A 22,519-nucleotide genomic window follows, 5' to 3' on the forward strand; every position below is an offset into this window, starting at 1 on the left:
TGGCCAGGGACTTTAATGAAGGAAAACTTACGTCTGTTTTATCTCATTTCTACCAGCATGTCACATGTTTATCTAGAGGAAAAAAGCTCTAGACCACCTTTACTCCACACACAGAGACGCATACAAAGCTCTCTCTCGCCTTCCATTTGGCAAATCTGAACATAATTCTATCCTCCTGATTCCTGCCTACAATCAAAAACTCAAGCAGGAAGTACCAGTGACTCTCTCAATACTGATGTGGTCAGATGACGCGAATGCTAAGCTACATGACTGTTTTGCTAGCACAGACTGGAATATGTTCCGGGATTTATACGAATTTATTGAGGAGTATACCACATCAGTCACAGGCTTCATCAATAAATGCATCGACGACGTCGTCCCCACAGTGACCGTACGTACATATTCCAACCAGAAGCCTGAGCTAAAGGCGAGAGCTGCCGCTTTCAAGGAGCAGGACACTAATCCAGACGCTTATAAGAAATCCCACTATGCCCTCTGATGAACCATCAAACAGGCAAAGTGTCAATACAGGACTAAGATTGAATCCTACTACACCGGCTCTGACGCTCGTCTGATGTGGCAGGGCTTGCAAACTATTACGGATTACAAAGGGATAACCAGCCTCGAGCTGCCCAATGACGCAATTCTACCAGACAAGATAAATGCCTTCTATGCTAGCTTCGAGGCAAGGAACACTGAACCATGCATGAGAGCACCAGCTGTTCCGGACGACTGTGTGATTTTCCGTAGCCGATATGAGTAAGACCATTAAACAGGTCAACATTGACAAGGCTGCAGGGCTAGACGGATTACCAGGACGCGTACTCAGAGCATGCCCTGACCAACTGTCTTCACTGACATTTTCAACCTCTCCCTGACTGAGTCTGTAATTCCTACATGTTTCAAGCAGACCACCATAGTCCCTGTGCCCAAGAACGGCAAGGTAACCTGGCTAAATGACTACCGCCCTGTAGCACTCACATCTGTGGCCATGAAATGCTTTGAAAGTCATGGCTCATATCAACACCATCATCTCAGAAACCCTAGACCCACTACAATTCGCATACCGCCCCAACAGATCCACAGATGATGCAATCTCTATTGCACTCCACACTGCCCTTTCCCACCTGGACAAAAGGAACACCTACGTGAGAATGCTGTTTGTTGAATACAGATCAGCGTTCAACACCATAGTGCCCTCAAACCTCATCACTGAGCTAAGGACCCTGGAACTAAACACCTCCCTCTGCAACTGGGTCCTGGACTTCCTGACGGGCTGCCCCCAGGGGGTAAGCGTAAGCAACAACACTTCTGCCACACTGATCCTCAACATGGGGGACCCTGAGGGGTGCGTGCTTAGTCCCCTCCTGTACTCCCTGTTCATCCATGACTGCGTGGCCACACACGACTCCAATACCATCATTAAGTTTGCTGATGACACAGCGGTGGTAGGCCTAATCACCGACAACGATGAGCCTAGAGGGAGGAGGTCAGAGACCTGGCAGTCAGTGAATGCTGGTGGGAGGAGCTACAGGAGGACGGAGTCCAGCATGTGGTTTCCATGTTTGATGTGTTTGATACCGTTCCATTTATTCCGTTCCAGCCATCCTCCTATAGCTCCTCCCACCATCCGCCACTGCTGGCAGTGTGGTGCCAGGCCAACAACTTCTCTCTCAACATTTACATTTACATTTACGTCATTTAGCAGACACTCTTATCCAGAGCGACTTACAAATTGGGCAAGACAAAGGAGCTGATCGTGGACTACAGGAAAAGGAGGGCCGAGCACGCCCCCATTCACATCGACGGGGCTGTAGTGGAGTGGGTTGAGAGTTTCAAGTTCCTTGGTGTCCACATCACCAACAAACTATCATGGTCCAAACACACCAAGACAGTCATGAAGAGGGCACGGCAACTCCTATTCCCCCTCAGGAGACTGAAAAGATTTGGCATGGGTCCTCAGATCCTCAAAAGGTTGTACAGCTGCACCATCCAGAGCATTCTGACTGGTTGCAAAACTACTTGGTATGGCAACTGCTCGGCATCTGACCGCAAGGCGTTACAGCCCAGTACATCACTTGGGCCAAGCTTCCAGTATTTTAAAAATATATATTTTCTTATTTACAAAAAAAATAAAAAATCTGCATTGTTGGTTAAGGGCTTGTAAGTAAGCATTTTACAGTAAGGTCTAGAATTGTTTTAATCGGTGCATGTGACAAAAAACATTTGATTTCATTTGATTTGTCTTACTGTGCTCCCTGCATACCACACAGCAGAGCTGGGCCATTGGTCTGTTTGGTTATCAGCTACGTTCACAGCTCGCCCTGCGGCTCTGTATTAGTGCCTCCACACATGGCCTGGACAGCAGGGAATATCTGTCTCAACACCTGAACCCAACTCCATCTCAATATACAGTCTTCCAATGATCACACAGCCACACTGCACGTAGAGGCAAAGAGGAAGGGAGGGATGGAAGGAGAGACAGAAAGTGGGGGAGAGGAGAGAGAGAGAGAGAGAGAGAGAGAGAGAGAGAGAGAGAGAGAGAGAGAGAGAGAGAGAGAGAGAGAGAGAGAGAGAGAGAGAGAGAGAGAGAGAGAGAGAGAGAGAGAGAGAGAGAGAGAGAGAGAGAGAGAGAGAGAGAGAGAGAGAGAGAGAGAGAGAGAGAGAGAGAGAGAGAGAGGGAGGTGACAGAAAGAGGGCAGAGGAGACTACATCACCTATGAAGTAATTATAGGAGAATGAGAGAGAAAGGGCAAGAGAGAGTAGCAAAAGAAAATAGGAGAGTGATAATGTCAAGCATCATAGAGGATCATACAGTGTCAGTGTTCATGTCTGAAAACCTCAGGGCTCATATTCCTAAAGTAGCCCAGAGTAGGTGCTGATCCAGGATCAGGTCCCCCCTGTTCATGTTATTTCATTCAGTATGATACAAAAGGTAAAACTGGATCAGCACTCCTCCTCTGAGACATATGTTGTGTTGGTAATCTCAGTAGGTTAACCTGAAAATACTAGAACTCTTCCTTTCTTTTGTTTTCAACTTATTGGACACAATCACATTGTGCTGACCCGCTTTCGACATGTAGCGCTGCTCTGGGCTCCAACCATGCCGTCCTGATTGTAAAAAGGTTTATCTGAAGTCGAGCTGCACTACATGGAATCATATTAGTGTCTGTTGTTCCCAATATTACCTTCCTACAGTTTTGACCCAAAGTAGTCCACTGAGCAGGAAACATGGTGCTATTTGGGACAAAGCCTTCCTCTCAGAGGAGCGGTGCTGGCTAGTCCATGAAGTGGTGTATGATTATCAGGAAATATAGTACAAGGATGACGCCTCGCTCGCCACTACAAAAACAAGTACAGGTATTTCCAGTCCACTGGACCATGGTTAAGTCCCAAATGACACCATATTCCCTATATAGTGCACTACTTATGACCAGAGCTCATTGTGTCATTTGGGACACAAACCATCTATACATTCTGAGAGCTGAATGATGAGGAGAACAGGCCACAATAACTGTATTACTGATCTTGTGGATGGTATTCTATGGGATCTTAAGGAGCTCAACAGCCTGCTGCCTGTAATTGTTCCAGCAAGTCAGCATTCATCTTGATTACAGTCAATTTGAACATATAAGGATAAGGTAAGTATTTGTCCATTTATCAAAGTCCCGCCAGAGGGGTTGGGACAAATGGGATCTGGTCCTATAGTACCAGTGTCATCAGGTCTTAGAGAACCCCTCTTTAACTCTGGGAATGACTAGTAGCCTACTAGTTAGAGAAAATGGCTGTGATTTTAGAGAAGCACTTAATGAACAGAGATATTCGATGAGATAATATGAGAAATAATAAAACAGAATACAGTACTTAAATACAGTACTGTTCAGTTTCCCTGGATATTGTTGTAGGAATTCCATCTCACTGTGTGGATATTGTTGTAGGAATTCCATCTCACTGTGTCGATATTGTTGTAGGAATTCCATTTCACTGTGTGGATATTGTTGCAGGAATTCCATCTGACTGTGTTGGCCATTTCTAGATTGCTATTGCTAAAATATATATGGTTGGTTGAAGGTTTTCCCAATCTGTCATCTCCTCCCTGGCCAAAGCTAGAGCTGAAAACCCTGTTCTAATCACTATCTCATTGATGCTACTGTCCTCTGATGAACGGTGTCACCATGATAAAATGGGTGGGTTAGCAGCAGCTTTACTGTTTGGCTTTTCTTTCATCCCAAAACAATGTGCATTTGACCTGATTATGTCTGGAGGGTAAACATATGTAAATAGCAGAGTGTATTAGTGACAGGGTGTTTTCCTTGGTGACATAATAATAAGACAGTCAATGTGTTGCTCCACGATGCCACAATGGTCTCTGCCAAGCACGGTGGGTGTGGTGCCCACTAAGTGAGTCCCAAATGGCACCCTATTTCATAAACAGTGCACTACTTTTGACCAGAGCCCTGTAGGACCATTTGGGACTTAACTCCAGTGTTAAGTGTTGAGTTTTCAGGCCTCTCCTGGCTGGGTCTGTTTGAGGAGGGTTTACCAGCACTGAACGCTCCCTGTGTACCAATGGAGGCTGCTGAAGGGAGGACAGCTCATAACAATGGCTGGAATGGAGCGAATGGAACGGCATCAAACACATGGCCACCAACCTCCTGTGCTATGCACTGTATGTCCCACTATACACCATTGTGTAGAGAACAGAGTTCCATTTGGGTCAAAGCTCAACTTTAACTTTTGTTGAACTTGACACATTTCACATTTGTTGTTTTATTAAAGGCCAATTAGATGCATTCCTCCTCAGACCTGAGGTGCCCTCTGACTAACTAATATAGTATGCCCTCTAACTAATATTCTGCGCTTTGCTTTGTGTTTGTGTAGAGTCAACCCACTGGGCACAGACGTCAATTCAACGTCTATTCCACATTGGTTTATTGTCATTTCATTGAAATGACGTGGAAACAACGTTGATTTAACCAGTGTGTGCCCAATGGGAAGCTTGTTTTGAATGGATAAACGGTACTGGGTGTTTACACTAATGTGGGTGTTTACGCTGAAGCATTATTCCTACTTAAAGACGTCCTCCAGCAATTTTTGAACATCTACTGTTGAAAAGCGATATACCAAGTATAAATACAGTAAAGTGCACATACAAAAGGGTAAAAATATATGTTTTGATCGTTTTGATTGTTTTTTAGACACAGCTGCAAACTTCAAGGAGTAGGGCATTCACGTGTAGCTCAGTTGGTAGAGCATGGCGCTTGCAACGCCAGGGTTGTGGGTTTGATTTCCATGTGGGACCAGTATGAAAAAATGTATGCACTCACTAATAACTAAGTCGCTCTGGATAAGAGCGTCTGCTAAATGACTAAAATGTAAGGAGTTGGTCTGATGGGAAGTTGTGATTTCATCGGCCTCCCCCTTGCTAGAGGAGCAAAAGAGGAACGCCCCCCCCCCCCCCCCCCCCCCCCCCCCCCCCCCGACTTGTGCTATGTCATGACTTATCTGGACCACCTATTGAAAGATATGCCTTTTGTTAAGTAAATGAGGTGAGAAGGAGTCTGGAGTGCCACTTTAATTACATTAAAATAGCAGTAAGTGCAAAGTCAATGATTGCTTTGATGAGAGAGGCTCTATCTATCTGCCTCTGTTCGGAGCGAGCCGTGGCCCGCAGGGCGAAAACACATTTGAATCGTCTTTTTTTGTTTGCCAGTCACCATCCTCAACGGAACCAAGAACCCTCGCATCCGCAAAAAGATTAACCCAAATCCCTTTTGTCAACAGCGCCACATTTCATCTTGCCTGGAGGGTCTGCGGGTAGCTCAACCCTGACAGCACAGACATTACAGGCTGTTGAGTCACCATCTGCTCCGGAGATGCACACAGATTTATGCTTCTGTGTTTCTTTTGCTCCGGCGTCGTCATGACGTAACCTCTGAGGAGGCGGGAAGGCATCTCTCTGTGTTTTCTAGTAGCGGCGTTCCCCCGCTTCCTTTTGTCTTTATGCACCTCCATGTATGTTCACATCAACGCAACAGGAATATTGAAATGAAGGTCTATGTTTAGGGATGTGTAGGGATGAAAGAGGAGCATGGGGGCGGGTGGTTTCACTATTTTCTTATCCTTTTTACATGGATTCTAGTGATGTGTTTGGTTATGATGATAATATATACCAAATACACTGTATATGTCCTATATTTATGTGGGGCTCTGAACCTCAAGATGGGCAGGATTATTACCTGCTGTCAATCATCAATAGATCAACTCCACTGGACGTTATTTACCACAGTAGATCTCCTGTCCTCCATCATTCACAATTCTGAGCACTTTCTTGCATCAGCACTTTAAAGGCTATCTGCAACGTCATCCGCCAGTGAATCCTCACACACAGTAGCTCACATGATACACAGTGAGTCATCAGTCACTGGTAGAAAAAGCTTGATTGTTGCAATGTGTTGATGATAACACTATCATTTATCAGCGCTAGATCCTGCCTTACCCTCTTAGTGGGATCTATTCCCACCAATGAAGACAGAGACAGCTCCTCTTTCCTCAGTATCAAACACTCTCTTCTTCCCTCCCTTCCATTTACCCCTGGTTTTTATCTTGGTGTAGAGGTTTGTCCCATCCACGGACCTGTGATAAGTATAATGGGGTGACGGAGCGTTGGGAGCCCGTCTTGGGCCATCTGTGGGCCTGCCTCGTGTGTGTGTGTGTGTGTGTGTGTGTGTGTGTGTGTGTGTGTATGTGTGTGTGTGTGTGTGTGTGTGTGTGTGTGTGTGTGTGTGTGTGTGTGTGTGTGTGTGTGTGTGTGTGTGTGTGTGTGTATGTGTATCCTGTATGCCCAGGAAGGTGAAGATAAAACGCTGGGTTCAATAATGAGATGTCTCGAGGCTAAAGTTTCCAGCCAGCAATCACACACACACTTTTTCTGTTGTTGCTCTTGTCGTTTTTTGCTTGTGTCGTTTTTTGTGATTTTGTGTTTACAGGGAGATTAGCTGCACGTGTTTCTTTAGTTTGGAGAGTTTCTGCTCCTGCTACTACTGAGGAATTTGATCATAATAACTGAAGTGGCTCGAACAACATCAAAGTAAAGTTGGTTTCAGAATAGCAGTGCCAGCCAATGTAATAGTTTCCTATCGTCAAAATACGGTTTAAAATTCCAAGGACAAACTCTAAAACTTTGCAAATCTCTAACTCAGACTTTTTAATAAACACATTGATCTATAGAAACATTCTTTGTTTGACAACTGTACATTTGTACAATAACATATTGATATATTTATTGCAGTAACAACAAAACTGTGTGTCCAGGAAAGCAAGATTGCCGAAAAATACTACTTTGGACATTTTTCCCTGACGTCATCTCAAAACACAGCAGGTGACTGATAATGTTTGCAGGTTGTCGCTTGTTTTGACAATGGCCTCATTTTTGCAGAACTTTTTCAGATGAATGTATTGATGATTGATGACAGCGTGATCAAGAGAAGGGAAACAAATGCCAAAGAGTACATATTTGTCGGTCACCCTCTCCCCCAACATGACAATAAAATTATGAAAACACAGTCATCAGGCCTACAGGGAGGGATGCCATCGTTGAGTTATAGGGAGGTACATATTTAGGATCTTAATTTGATCAACGTATTGCAGGATAACTTTCCTGCAATTCAGGACATTTCAAACTTGTAGTGTATTTGATATATAAAAGGCTTCTGAAGTTTGTAATTTCCACTTTGAAATTGCACACTTGATATTCCCTCACGAAAAATTTATCAACCCCTACAAAAATGACCATTATTATTATTATTATTATTCTGTACTTTTATTATACAGGGGATCAACTGAGACCAAGGTCGGATTTGCGGTAGAGCCCTGTTTTCAAAACAAAAAAACAAAAACGTAAGCAAAAATACACAGACACAAGACATATACGCATTAAGAAAATACAATTTTGGAATTGCCCAAGGGGCACCAGAACATCCATTCTAAGAGTTTTTTGTAAATTGCTCCACATGTAAGGTGTTGCATAACTGACGGCACATTTTCCGATCTGTGGAGAAAATGGGGGGATCTGAAGTGTAATGTAATTAATTGACCTAGTTTTATAATTAGTAACTCTATAAGAGATTAGAGATGTCAGATACATTGGACGTTGTTGCATTAACGCTTTATAGATCCGGTATCCGGGTGGCTCTGAGGTACCGGAACACATTGAGAAAAAAAGTGTCAAACACAACGTAGCAGCGCAGCAGACAGAGTAAATAGCCAAGTAGCCTACTGTCTATAGTGGTGAAACTGACAGCACTCTCAAAGTAGCCTACTATCTATAGTGGTGAAACTGACAGCACTCTCCAAGTAGCCTACAATCTATAGTGGTGAAACGGACAGCACTCTCCAAGTAGCTTACTATCTATAGTGGTGAAACAGACAGCACTCTACAAGTAGCTTACTATCTATAGTGGTGAAACTGACAGCACTCTCCAAGTAGCCTACTATCTATAGTGGTGAAACGGACAGTACTCTCCAAGTAGCCTCCTATCTATAGTGGTGAAACGGACAGCACTCCCCAAGTAGCCTACTATCTATAGTGGTGAAATAGAGAGCACTCTCCAAGTAGCCTACTATCTCTAGTGGTGAAACAGACAGCACTCTCCAAGTAGCCTCCTATCTACGGTGGTGAAACGGACAGCACTCTCCAAGTAGCCTTCTATCTATAGTGGTGAAACGGACAGTACTCTCCAAGTAGCCTCCTATCTATAGTGGTGAAACGGACAGCACTCTCCAAGTAGCCTACTATCTATAGTGGTGAAACGGACAGCACTCTCCAAGTAACCTACTATCTATAGTGGTGAAACGGACAGCACTCTCCAAGTAGCCTACTATCTATAGTGGTGAAACGGACAGCACTCTCCTAGTAACCTACTATCTCTAGTGGTGAAATGGACAGCACTCTCCAAGTAGCCTCCTATCTATGGTGGTGAAACGGACAGCACTCTCCAAGTAGCCTTATATCTATGGTGGTGAAACAGACAGCACTCCCCAAGTAGCCTACTATCTCTAGTGGTGAAACGGACAGCACTCTCCAAGTAACCTACTATCTATAGTGGTGAAACGGACAGCACTCTCCAAGTAGCCTACTATCTATAGTAGTGAAACGGACAGCACTCTCCAAGTAACCTACTATCTATAGTGGTAAAACGGACAGCACTCTCCAAGTAGCCTACTATATATAGTGGTGAAACAGACAGCACTCCCCAAGTAGCCTACTATCTATAGTGGTGAAACGGACAGCACTCTCCAAGTAGCCTACTATCTATGGTGATAAAACGGACAGCACTCTCCAAGTAGCCTACTATCTATAGTGGTGAAACGGACAGCACTCCCCAGGTAGTCTTCTATCTATAGTGGTGAAACGGACAGCACTCCCCAAGTAGCCTACTATCTATAGTGGTGAAACGGACAGCACTCTCCAAGTAGCCTACTATCTATAGTGGTGAAACGGACAGCGCTCTTCAAGTAGCATTCTATCTATGGTGGTGAAACGGACAGCACTCTCCAAGTAGCCTTCTATCTATGGTGGTGAAACAGACAGCACTCCCCAAGTAGCCTACTATATCTAGTGGTGAAACGGAAAGCAAACTCCAATTAACCTACTATCTATAGTGGTGAAAGGAACAGCACTCTCCAAGTAGCCTACTATCTATGGTGGTGAAACACACAGCACTCCCCAAGTAGCCTACTATCTCTAGTGGTGAAATGGACAGCACTCTCCAAGTAACCTACGATCTATAGTGGTGAAACGGACAGCACTCTCCAAGTAGCCTACTATCTATTGTGGTGAAACGGACAGCACTCTCCAAGTAACCTACTATCTATAGTGGTGAAACGGACAGCACTCCCCAAGTAGCCTACTATCTATGGTGGTGAAACTGACAGCACTATCCAAGGAGCCTTCTATCTATGGTGGTGAAACAGACAGCACTCCCCAAGTAGCCTACTATCTATAGTGGTGAAACGGACAGCACTCTCCAAATAACCTACTATCTATAAAGGTGAAACAGACAGCACTCTCCAAGTAGCCTACTATCTATGGTGGTGAAACATACAGCACTTCCCAAGTAGGCTACTATCTCTAGTGGTGAAATGGACAGCACTCTCCAAGTAACCTACTATCTATAGTGGTGAAACGGACAGCACTCTCAAAGTAGCCTACTATCTATAGTGGTGAAACAGACAGCACTCTCCATTTAACCTACTATCTATAGTGGTGAAACGGACAGCACTCTCCAAGTAGCCTACTATCTATAGTGGTGAAACGGACAGCACTCTCCAAGTAACCTACTATCTATAGTGGTGAAACAGACAGAACTCTCCAAGTAGCCTACTATCTATGGTGGTGAAACATACAGCACTCCCCAAGTAGGCTACTATCTCTAGTGGTGAAACGGACAGGACTCTCCAAGTAACCTACTATCTATAGTGGTAAAACGGACAGCACTCTCCAAGTAACCTACTATCTATAGTGGTGAAACGGACAGCACTCTCCAAGTAGCCTACTATCTATAGTGGTGAAACGGACAGCACTCTCCTAGTAACCTACTATCTCTAGTGGTGAAATGGACAGCACTCTCCAAGTAGCCTCCTATCTATGGTGGTGAAACGGACAGCACTCTCCAAGTAGCCTTATATCTATGGTGGTGAAACGTACAGCACTCCCCAAGTAGCCTACTATCTCTAGTGGTGAAACGGACAGCACTCTCCAAGTAACCTACTATCTATAGTGGTGAAACGGACAGCACTCTCCAAGTAGCCTACTATCTATAGTAGTGAAACGGACAGCACTCTCCAAGTAACCTACTATCTATAGTGGTAAAACGGACAGCACTCTCCAAGTAGCCTACTATATATAGTGGTGAAACAGACAGCACTCCCCAAGTAGCCTACTATCTATAGTGGTGAAACGGACAGCACTCTCCAAGTAGCCTACTATCTATGGTGATAAAACGGACAGCACTCTCCAAGTAGCCTACTATCTATAGTGGTGAAACGGACAGCACTCCCCAAGTAGCCTACTATCTATAGTGGTGAAACGGACAGCACTCCCCAAGTAGCCTACTATCTATAGTGGTGAAACGGACAGCACTCTCCAAGTAGCCTACTATCTATAGTGGTGAAACGGACAGCGCTCTTCAAGTAGCATTCTATCTATGGTGGTGAAACGGACAGCACTCTCCAAGTAGCCTTCTATCTATGGTGGTGAAACAGACAGCACTCCCCAAGTAGCCTACTATATCTAGTGGTGAAACGGAAAGCAAACTCCAATTAACCTACTATCTATAGTGGTGAAAGGAAAAGCACTCTCCAAGTAGCCTACTATCTATGGTGGTGAAACACACAGCACTCCCCAAGTAGCCTACTATCTCTAGTGGTGAAATGGACAGCACTCTCCAAGTAACCTACGATCTATAGTGGTGAAACGGACAGAACTCTCCAAGTAGCCTACTATCTATTGTGGTGAAACGGACAGCACTCTCCAAGTAACCTACTATCTATAGTGGTGAAACGGACAGCACTCCCCAAGTAGCCTACTATCTATGGTGGTGAAACTGACAGCACTATCCAAGGAGCCTTCTATCTATGGTGGTGAAACAGACAGCACTCCCCAAGTAGCCTACTATCTATAGTGGTGAAACGGACAGCACTCTCCAAATAACCTACTATCTATAAAGGTGAAACAGACAGCACTCTCCAAGTAGCCTACTATCTATGGTGGTGAAACATACAGCACTTCCCAAGTAGGCTACTATCTCTAGTGGTGAAATGGACAGCACTCTCCAAGTAACCTACTATCTATAGTGGTGAAACGGACCGCACTCTCCAAGTAGCCTACTATCTATAGTGGTGAAACAGACAGCACTCCCCAACAAGCCTACTATCTCTAGTGGTGAAACGAACAGCACTCTCCAAGTAGCCTCCTATCTCTAGTGGTGAAACGGACAGCACTCTCCAAGTAGCCTCCTATCTAAAGTGGTGAAACGGACTGCACTCTCCAAGTAGCTTACTACCTATAATGGTGAAATGGACAGCACTCTGCAAGTAACCTACTATCTATAGTGGTGAAACAGACAGCACTCTCCAAGTAACCTACTATCTATAGTGGTGAAACGGACAGCACTCGCCAAGTAGCCTACTATCTATAGTGGTGAAACGGACAGCACTCTCCAAGTAACCTACTATCTATAGTGGTGAAACAGACAGCACTCTCCAAGTAGCCTTCTATCTATGGTGGTGAAACGGACAGCACTCTCCAAGTAGCCTACTATCGATGGTGGTGAAACGGACAGCACTCTCCAGGTAGCCTACTATCTCTAGTGATGAAACTGACAGCACTATCCAAGTAGCCTACTATCTATGGTGGTGAAACGGACAGCACTCTCCAAGTAATAATAATAATAATAATATGCCATTTAGCAGACGCTTTTATCCAAAGCGACTTACAGTCGTGCGTGCATACATTTTTGTGTATGGGTGGTCCCGGGGATCGAACCCACTACCTTGGCGTTACAAGCGCCGTGCTCTACCAGCTGAGCTAGAGGCCAGAGGACCAGTACCCTACTATCTATGGTGATGAAACGAACAGCACTCTCCAAGTAGCCTACTATCTATAGTGGTGAAACAAACAGCACTCTCCAAGTAGCCTACTATCTCTAGTGGTGAAACGGACAGCACTCTCCAAGTAGCCTACTATCTATGGTGTTGAATTAGAAGGCACTCTCAAAGTAGCCTACTATCTATGGTGTTGAAACTGACAGCACTCTCCAAGTAGCCTACTATCTATGGTGGTGAAACTGACAGCACTCTCCAAGTAGCCTACTATCTATTGTGGTGAAACTGACAGGACTCTCCAAGTAGCCTACTATCTATGGTGGTGAAACTGACAGCACTCTCCAAGTAGCCTACTATCTATGGTGGTGAAACTGACAGCACTCTCCAAGTAGCCTACTATCTATAGTGGTGAAATGGACAGCACATTCCAAGTAACCTCCTATCTATAGTGGTGAAACGCACAGCACTCTCCATGTAACCTACTATCTATAGTGGTGAAACGGACAGCACTCTCCAAGTAGCCTACTATCTATGGTGGTGAAACAGACAGCACTCCCCAAGTAGCCTACTATCTCTAGTGGTGAAACGGACAGCACTCTCCTAGTAACCTACTATCTATAGTGGTGAAACAGACAGCACTCTCCAAGTAACCTACTATCTAGAGTGGTGAAACGGACAGCACTCTCCAAGTAGCCTACTATCTATAGTGGTGAAACGGACAGCACTCTCCAAGTAACCTACTATCTATAGTGGTGAAACAGACAGAACTCTCCAAGTAGCCTACTATCTATGGTGGTGAAACGGAAAGCACTTTCCAAGTAGCCTACTATCTCTAGTGGTGAAAATGACAGCACTATCCAAGTAGCCTACTATCTATGGTGGTGAAATGGACAGCACTCTCCAAGTAACCTACTATCTATAGTGGTGAAACGGACCGCACTCTCCAAGTAGCCTACTATCTATAGTGGTGAAACAGACAGCACTCCCCAACAAGCCTATTGTCTCTAGTGGTGAAACGGACAGCACTCTCCAAGTAGCCTCCTATCTCTAGTGGTGAAACGGACAGCACTCTCCAAGTAGCCTCCTATGTAAAGTGGTGAAACGGACTGCACTCTCCAAGTAGCCTACTACCTATAATGGTGAAATGGACAGCACTCTCCAAGTAACCTACTATCTATAGTGGTGAAACAGACAGCACTCTCCAAGTAACCTACTATCTATAGTGGTGAAACGGACAGCACTCTCCAAGTAGCCTACTATCTATAGTGGTGAAACGGACAGCACTCTCCAAGTAACCTACTATCTATAGTGGTGAAACAGACAGCACTCTCCAAGTAGCCTACTATCTATGGTGGTGAAACGGACAGCACTCTCCAAGTAGCCTACTATCGATGGTGGTGAAACGGACAGCACTCTCCAGGTAGCCTACTATCTCTAGTGGTGAAACTGACAGCACTATCCAAGTAGCCTACTATCTATGGTGGTGAAACGGACAGTACTCTCCAAGTAGCCTACTATCTATGGTGATGAAACAATCAGCACTCTCCAAGTAGCCTACTATCTATAGTGGTGAAACAAACAGCACTCTCCAAGTAGCCTACTATCTCTAGTGGTGAAACGGACAGCACTCTCCAAGTAGCCTACTATCTATGGTGTTGAAACAGAAGGCACTCTCAAAGTAGCCTACTATCTATGGTGGTGAATCTGACAGCACTCTCCAAGTAGCCTACTATCTATTGTGGTGAAACTGACAGGACTCTCCAAGTAGCCTACTATCTATGGTGGTGAAACTGACAGCACTCTCCAAGTAGCCTACTATATATGGTGGTGAAACTGACAGCACTCTCCAAGTAGCCTACTATCTCTAGTGGTGAAATTGACAGCACTTTCCAAGTAACCTACTATCTATAGTGGTGAAATGCACAGCACTCTCCAAGTAACCTACTATCTATAGTGGTGAAACGGACAGCACTCTCCAAGTAGCCTACTATCTATGGTGGTGAAACAGACAGCACTCCCCAAGTAGCCTACTATCTCTAGTGGTGAAACGGACAGCACTCTCCTAGTAACCTACTATCTATAGTGGTGAAACGGACAGCACTCTCAAAGTAGCCTACTATCTATAGTGGTGAAACAGACAGCACTCTCCATTTAACCTACTATCTATAGTGGTGAAACGGACAGCACTCTCCAAGTAGCCTACTATCTATAGTGGTGAAACGGACAGCACTCTCCAAGTAACCTACTATCTATAGTGGTGAAACAGACAGAACTCTCCAAGTAGCCTACTATCTATGGTGGTGAAACATACAGCACTCCCCAAGTAGGCTACTATCTCTAGTGGTGAAACGGACAGGACTCTCCAAGTAACCTACTATCTATAGTGGTAAAACGGACAGCACTCTCCAAGTAACCTACTATCTATAGTGGTGAAACGGACAGCACTCTCCAAGTAGCCTACTATCTATAGTGGTGAAACGGACAGCACTCTCCTAGTACCCTACTATCTCTAGTGGTGAAATGGACAGCACTCTCCAAGTAGCCTCCTATCTATGGTGGTGAAACGGACAGCACTCTCCAAGTAGCCTTATATCTATGGTGGTGAAACAGACAGCACTCCCCAAGTAGCCTACTATCTCTAGTGGTGAAACGGACAACACTCTCCAAGTAACCTACTATCTATAGTGGTGAAACGGACAGCACTCTCCAAGTAGCCTACTATCTATAGTAGTGAAACGGACAGCACTCTCCAAGTAACCTACTATCTATAGTGGTAAAACGGACAGCACTCTCCAAGTAGCCTACTATATATAGTGGTGAAACAGACAGCACTCCCCAAGTAGCCTACTATCTATAGTGGTGAAACGGACAGCACTCTCCAAGTAGCCTACTATCTATGGTGATAAAACGGACAGCACTCTCCAAGTAGCCTACTATCTATAGTGGTGAAACGGACAGCACTCCCCAAGTAGCCTACTATCTATAGTGGTGAAACGGACAGCACTCCCCAAGTAGCCTACTATCTATAGTGGTGAAACGGACAGCACTCTCCAAGTAGCCTACTATCTATAGTGGTGAAACGGACAGCGCTCTTCAAGTAGCATTCTATCTATGGTGGTGAAACGGACAGCACTCTGCAAGTAGCCTTCTATCTATGGTGGTGAAACAGACAGCACTCCCCAAGTAGCCTACTATATCTAGTGGTGAAACAGAAAGCAAACTCCAATTAACCTACTATCTATAGTGGTGAAAGGAACAGCACTCTCCAAGTAGCCTACTATCTATGGTGGTGAAACACACAGCACTCCCCAAGTAGCCTACTATCTCTAGTGGTGAAATGGACAGCACTCTCCAAGTAACCTACGATCTATAGTGGTGAAACGGACAGCACTCTCCAAGTAGCCTACTATCTATAGTGGTGAAACGGACAGCACTCTCCAAGTAACCTACTATCTATAGTGGTGAAACGGACAGAACTCTCCAAGTAGCCTACTATCTATTGTGGTGAAACGGACAGCACTCTCCAAGTAACCTACTATCTATAGTGGTGAAACGGACAGCACTCCCCAAGTAGCCTACTATCTATGGTGGTGAAACTGACAGCACTATCCAAGGAGCCTTCTATCTATGGTGGTGAAACAGACAGCACTCCCCAAGTAGCCTACTATCTATAGTGGTGAAACGGACAGCACTCTCCAAATAACCTACTATCTATAAAGGTGAAACAGACAGCACTCTCCAAGTAGCCTACTATCTATGGTGGTGAAACATACAGCACTTCCCAAGTAGGCTACTATCTCTAATGGTGAAATGGACAGCACTCTCCAAGTAACCTACTATCTATAGTGGTGAAACGGACCGCACTCTCCAAGTAGCCTACTATCTATAGTGGTGAAACAGACAGCACTCCCCAACAAGCCTACTATCTCTAGTGGTGAAACGAACAGCACTCTCCAAGTAGCCTCCTATCTCTAGTGGTGAAACGGACAGCACTCTCCAAGTAGCCTCCTATCTAAAGTGGTGAAACGGACTGCACTCTCCAAGTAGCCTACTACCTATAATGGTGAAATGGACAGCACTCTCCAAGTAACCTACTATCTATAGTGGTGAAACAGACAGCACTCTCCAAGTAACCTACTATCTATAGTGGTGAAACGGACAGCACTCGCCAAGTAGCCTACTATCTATAGTGGTGAAACGGACAGCACTCTCCAAGTAACCTACTATCTATAGTGGTGAAACAGACAGCACTCTCCAAGTAGCCTTCTATCTATGGTGGTGAAACGGACAGCACTCTCCAAGTAGCCTACTATCGATGGTGGTGAAACGGACAGCACTCTCCAGGTAGCCTACTATCTCTAGTGATGAAACTGACAGCACTATCCAAGTAGCCTACTATCTATGGTGGTGAAACGGACAGCACTCTCCAAGTAATAATAATAATAATAATATGCCATTTAGCAGACGCTTTTATCCAAAGCGACTTACAGTCGTGCGTGCATACATTTTTGTGTATGGGTTGTCCCGGGGATCGAACCCACTACCTTGGCGTTACAAGCGCCGTGCTCTACCAGCTGAGCTAGAGGCCAGAGGACCAGTACCCTACTATCTATGGTGATGAAACGAACAGCACTCTCCAAGTAGCCTACTATCTATAGTGGTGAAACAAACAGCACTCTCCAAGTAGCCTACTATCTCTAGTGGTGAAACGGACAGCACTCTCCAAGTAGCCTACTATCTATGGTGTTGAATTAGAAGGCACTCTCAAAGTAGCATACTATCTATGGTGTTGAAACTGACAGCACTCTCCAAGTAGCCTACTATCTATGGTGGTGAAACTGACAGCACTCTCCAAGTAGCCTACTATCTATTGTGGTGAAACTGACAGGACTCTCCAAGTAGCCTACTATCTATGGTGGTGAAACTGACAGCACTCTCCAAGTAGCCTACTATCTATGGTGGTGAAACTGACAGCACTCTCCAAGTAGCCTACTATCTATAGTGGTGAAATGGACAGCACATTCCAAGTAACCTCCTATCTATAGTGGTGAAACGCACAGCACTCTCCATGTAACCTACTATCTATAGTGGTGAAACGGACAGCACTCTCCAAGTAGCCTACTATCTATGGTGGTGAAACAGACAGCACTCCCCAAGTAGCCTACTATCTCTAGTGGTGAAACGGACAGCACTCTCCTAGTAACCTACTATCTATAGTGGTGAAACGGACAGCACTCTCAAAGTAGCCTACTATCTATAGTGGTGAAACAGACAGCACTCTCCAAGTAACCTACTATCTATAGTGGTGAAACGGACAGCACTCTCCAAGTAGCCTACTATCTATAGTGGTGAAACGGACAGCACTCTCCAAGTAACCTACTATCTATAGTGGTGAAACAGACAAAACTCTCCAAGTAGCCTACTATCTATGGTGGTGAAACGGAAAGCACTCTCCAAGTAGCCTACTATCTCTAGTGGTGAAAATGACAGCACTATCCAAGTAGCCTACTATCTATGGTGGTGAAATGGACAGCACTCTCCAAGTAACCTACTATCTATAGTGGTGAAACGGACCGCACTCTCCAAGTAGCCTACTATCTATAGTGGTTAAACAGACAGCACTCCCCAACAAGCCTACTGTCTCTAGTGGTGAAACGGACAGCACTCTCCAAGTAGCCTCCTATCTCTAGTGGTGAAACGGACAGCACTCTCCAAGTAGCCTCCTATGTAAAGTGGTGAAACGGACTGCACTCTCCAAGTAGCCTACTACCTATAATGGTGAAATGGACAGCACTCTCCAAGTAACCTACTATCTATAGTGGTGAAACAGACAGCACTCTCCAAGTAACCTACTATCTATAGTGGTGAAACGGACAGCACTCTCCAAGTAGCCTACTATCTATAGTGGTGAAACGGACAGCACTCTCCAAGTAACCTACTATCTATAGTGGTGAAACAGACAGCACTCTCCAAGTAGCCTACTATCTATGGTTGTGAAACGGACAGCACTCTCCAAGTAGCCTACTATCGATGGTGGTGAAACGGACAGCACTCTCCAGGTAGCCTACTATCTCTAGTGGTGAAACTGACAGCACTATCCAAGTAGCCTACTATCTATGGTGGTGAAACGGACAGTACTCTCCAAGTCGCCTACTATCTATGGTGATGAAAAAATCAGCACTCTCCAAGTAGCCTACTATCTATAGTGGTGAAACAAACAGCACTCCCCAAGTAGCCTACTATCTCTAGTGGTGAAATGGACAGCACTCTCCAAGTAGCCTACTATCTATGGTGTTGAAACAGAAAGCACTCTCAAAGTAGCCTACTATCTATGGTGGTGAATCTGACAGCACTCTCCAAGTAGCCTACTATCTATTGTGGTGAAACTGACAGGACTCTCCAAGTAGCCTACTATCTATGGTGGTGAAACTGACAGCACTCTCCAAGTAGCCTACTATATATGGTGGTGAAACTGACAGCACTCTCCAAGTAGCCTACTATCTCTAGTGGTGAAATTGACAGCACTTTCCAAGTAACCTACTATCTATAGTGGTGAAATGCACAGCACTCTCCAAGTAACCTACTATCTATAGTGGTGAAACGGACAGCACTCTCCAAGTAGCCTACTATCTATGGTGGTGAAACAGACAGCACTCCCCAAGTAGCCTACTATCTCTAGTGGTGAAACGGAGAGCACTCTCCTAGTAACCTACTATCTATAGTGGTGAAACGGACAGCACTCTCAAAGTAGCCTACTATCTATAGTGGTGAAACAGACAGCACTCTCCATTTAACCTACTATCTATAGTGGTGAAACGGACAGCACTCTCCAAGTAGCCTACTATCTATAGTGGTGAAACGGACAGCACTCTCCAAGTAACCTACTATCTATAGTGGTGAAACAGACAGAACTCTCCAAGTAGCCTACTATCTATGGTGGTGAAACATACAGCACTCCCCAAGTAGGCTACTATCTCTAGTGGTGAAACGGACAGGACTCTCCAAGTAACCTACTATCTATAGTGGTAAAACGGACAGCACTCTCCAAGTAACCTACTATCTATAGTGGTGAAACGGACAGCACTCTCCAAGTAGCCTACTATCTATAGTGGTGAAACGGACAGCACTCTCCTAGTAACCTACTATCTCTAGTGGTGAAATGGACAGCACTCTCCAAGTAGCCTCCTATCTATGGTGGTGAAACGGACAGCACTCTCCAAGTAGCCTTATATCTATGGTGGTGAAACAGACAGCACTCCCCAAGTAGCCTACTATCTCTAGTGGTGAAACGGACAGCACTCTCCAAGTAACCTACTATCTATAGTGGTGAAACGGACAGCACTCTCCAAGTAGCCTACTATCTATAGTAGTGAAACGGACAGCACTCTCCAAGTAACCTACTATCTATAGTGGTAAAACGGACAGCACTCTCCAAGTAGCCTACTATATATAGTGGTGAAACAGACAGCACTCCCCAAGTAGCCTACTATCTATAGTGGTGAAACGGACAGCACTCTCCAAGTAGCCTACTATCTATGGTGATAAAACGGACAGCACTCTCCAAGTAGCCTACTATCTATAGTGGTGAAACGGACAGCACTCCCCAAGTAGCCTACTATCTATAGTGGTGAAACGGACAGCACTCCCCAAGTAGCCTACTATCTATAGTGGTGAAACGGACAGCACTCTCCAAGTAGCCTACTATCTATAGTGGTGAAACGGACAGCACTCCCCAAGTAGCCTACTATCTCTAGTGGTGAAAAGGACAGCACTCTCCAAGTAGCCTACTATCTATGGTGATAAAACGGACAGCACTCTCCAAGTAGCCTACTATATATAGTGGTGAAACAGACAGCACTCCCCAAGTAGCCTACTATCTATAGTGGTGAAACGGACAGCACTCTCGAGGTAGCCTACTATCTATAGTGGTGAAACGGACAGCACTCCCCAAGTAGCCTACTATCTATAGTGGTGAAACGGACAGCACTCCCCAAGTAGCCTACTATCTATAGTGGTGAAACGGACAGCACTCTCCAAGTAGCCTACTATCTATAGTGGTGAAACAGACAGCACTCTCCAAGTAGCCTACTATCTATAGTGGTGAAACGGACAGCACTCTCCAAGTAGCCTACTATCTATAGTGGTGAAACGGACAGCACTCTCCAAGTATCCTACTATCTATGGTGGTGAAACGGACAGCACTCCCCAAGTAGCCTACTATCTATGGTGGTGAAACGGACAGCACTCCCCAAGTAGCCTTCTATCTATGGTGGTGAAACGGACAGCACTCTCCAAGTAGCCTACTATCTATGGTGGTGAAACGTACAGCACTCTCCAAGTTGCTGTTTAATTCAAAGCATTTTAGACTTCACTGCAGTATGCCCACATATTTGTGTATAGCTGCGGGGCATACTCAATTCTGAAGTTCTTATAGCCTAATTTTCTAGACATCAATGTACAGCAACATTTTTAGACCTCACTGCAGAACACCGGCCATATGCTCATGCGCACATACTCAGCTGTGGGGCTTACAAGACCCGAATTTCACATAATTTTCAAGACATCAATGTAGCAGTAGAACAAATACCACAATATCAGAATATAACTTCAAATAAAATAAATCAAGGTAGGCTACAGCAGAGCACACATATGAGAATGTATAGGCCTCCTTCATATTTGATAATATGACACACATATTCAGATTAACTTCACAGTACAGAACAAGTTTGTAAAATAAAATAAAATCCTACATTAGTTTTCAAAACCTCCCACAATGACACTCCCTGTGTCAAGTCCTTTTAACTCCTGACAATCAATTTGTTGCTCAAAGCCATGGCCTGTGGCTGTGATGTTTAGCCTCCTTCTAAGGCTGTTCTGAAGACTCTGGCTGTAGTCTATCTTTTCATTTTGAGTGTTAACTATAACCTGGGTGTCCTCTTTAGTGTTAAATATAACCTGGGTGTCCTCTTTAGTGTTAACTATAACCTGGGTGTCCTCTTTAGTGTTAACTATAACCTGGGTGTCCTCCTTAGTGTTAACTCTAACCTGGGTGTCCTCTTTAGTGTTAACTGTAACCTGAGTGCCCTCTTTAGTGTTAACTATAACCTGGGTGTCCTCTTTAGTGTTAACTATAACCTGGGTGTCCTCCTTAGTGTTAACTCTAACCTGGGGTGTCCTCTTTAGTGTTAACTATTACCTGGGTGTCCTCTTTAGTGTTAACTATAACCTGGGTGTCCTCTTTAGTGTTAACTCTAACCTGGGTGTCCTCTTTAGTGTTAACTATTACCTGGGTGTCCTCTTTAGTGTTAACTATAACCTGGGTGTTCTCTTTAGTGTTAACTATTACCTGGGTGTCCTCTTTAGTGTTAACTATAACCTGGGTGTCCTCTTTAGTGTTAACTATTACCTGGGTGTCCTCTTTAGTGTTAACTATAACCTGGGTGTCCTCTTTAGTGTTAACTATTACCTGGGTGTCCTCTTTAGCCTTTTCTACAAGGCTTGCAGCACCAAATGTGCCTTGGTTCGGGCATGTTCAAAAACCTTTTTTCTGAGGGCTCTTTGTTTTTGTTTTTACGTCTGAGGCAGAGGATATTACTGTACATTCCACCCACACTTTTGCCAGTGTAATCCCTCCAGTCATTTCTAGACCCAAGCTCCCTACCTTTTTGCATGTTGTACAGCCCAGTGTTGAATTCTGCATGACAAGCCAGGGGTTATACGTTTGCTTGTTCTTGAACTGCAAATTGCACCTGCTCCGAGCACTTCGTCGGTGGATGATGCACTGTCCCCCACAGCTCCCCGTCTCCCTCAGCTGAGTCTGACTCGCTGTTAGGCCTGCTAGCTAGTGGAGGTGCTGGTGGTGATGCTGAATTGGAGGGATTAGCAGCGCATCAAGCTGAGGCATCGCCATCAG

Source organism: Coregonus lavaretus, assembly GCF_964263955.1.
Source record: "Coregonus lavaretus genome assembly, chromosome: 27".
NCBI lineage: Eukaryota > Metazoa > Chordata > Actinopteri > Salmoniformes > Salmonidae > Coregonus > Coregonus lavaretus.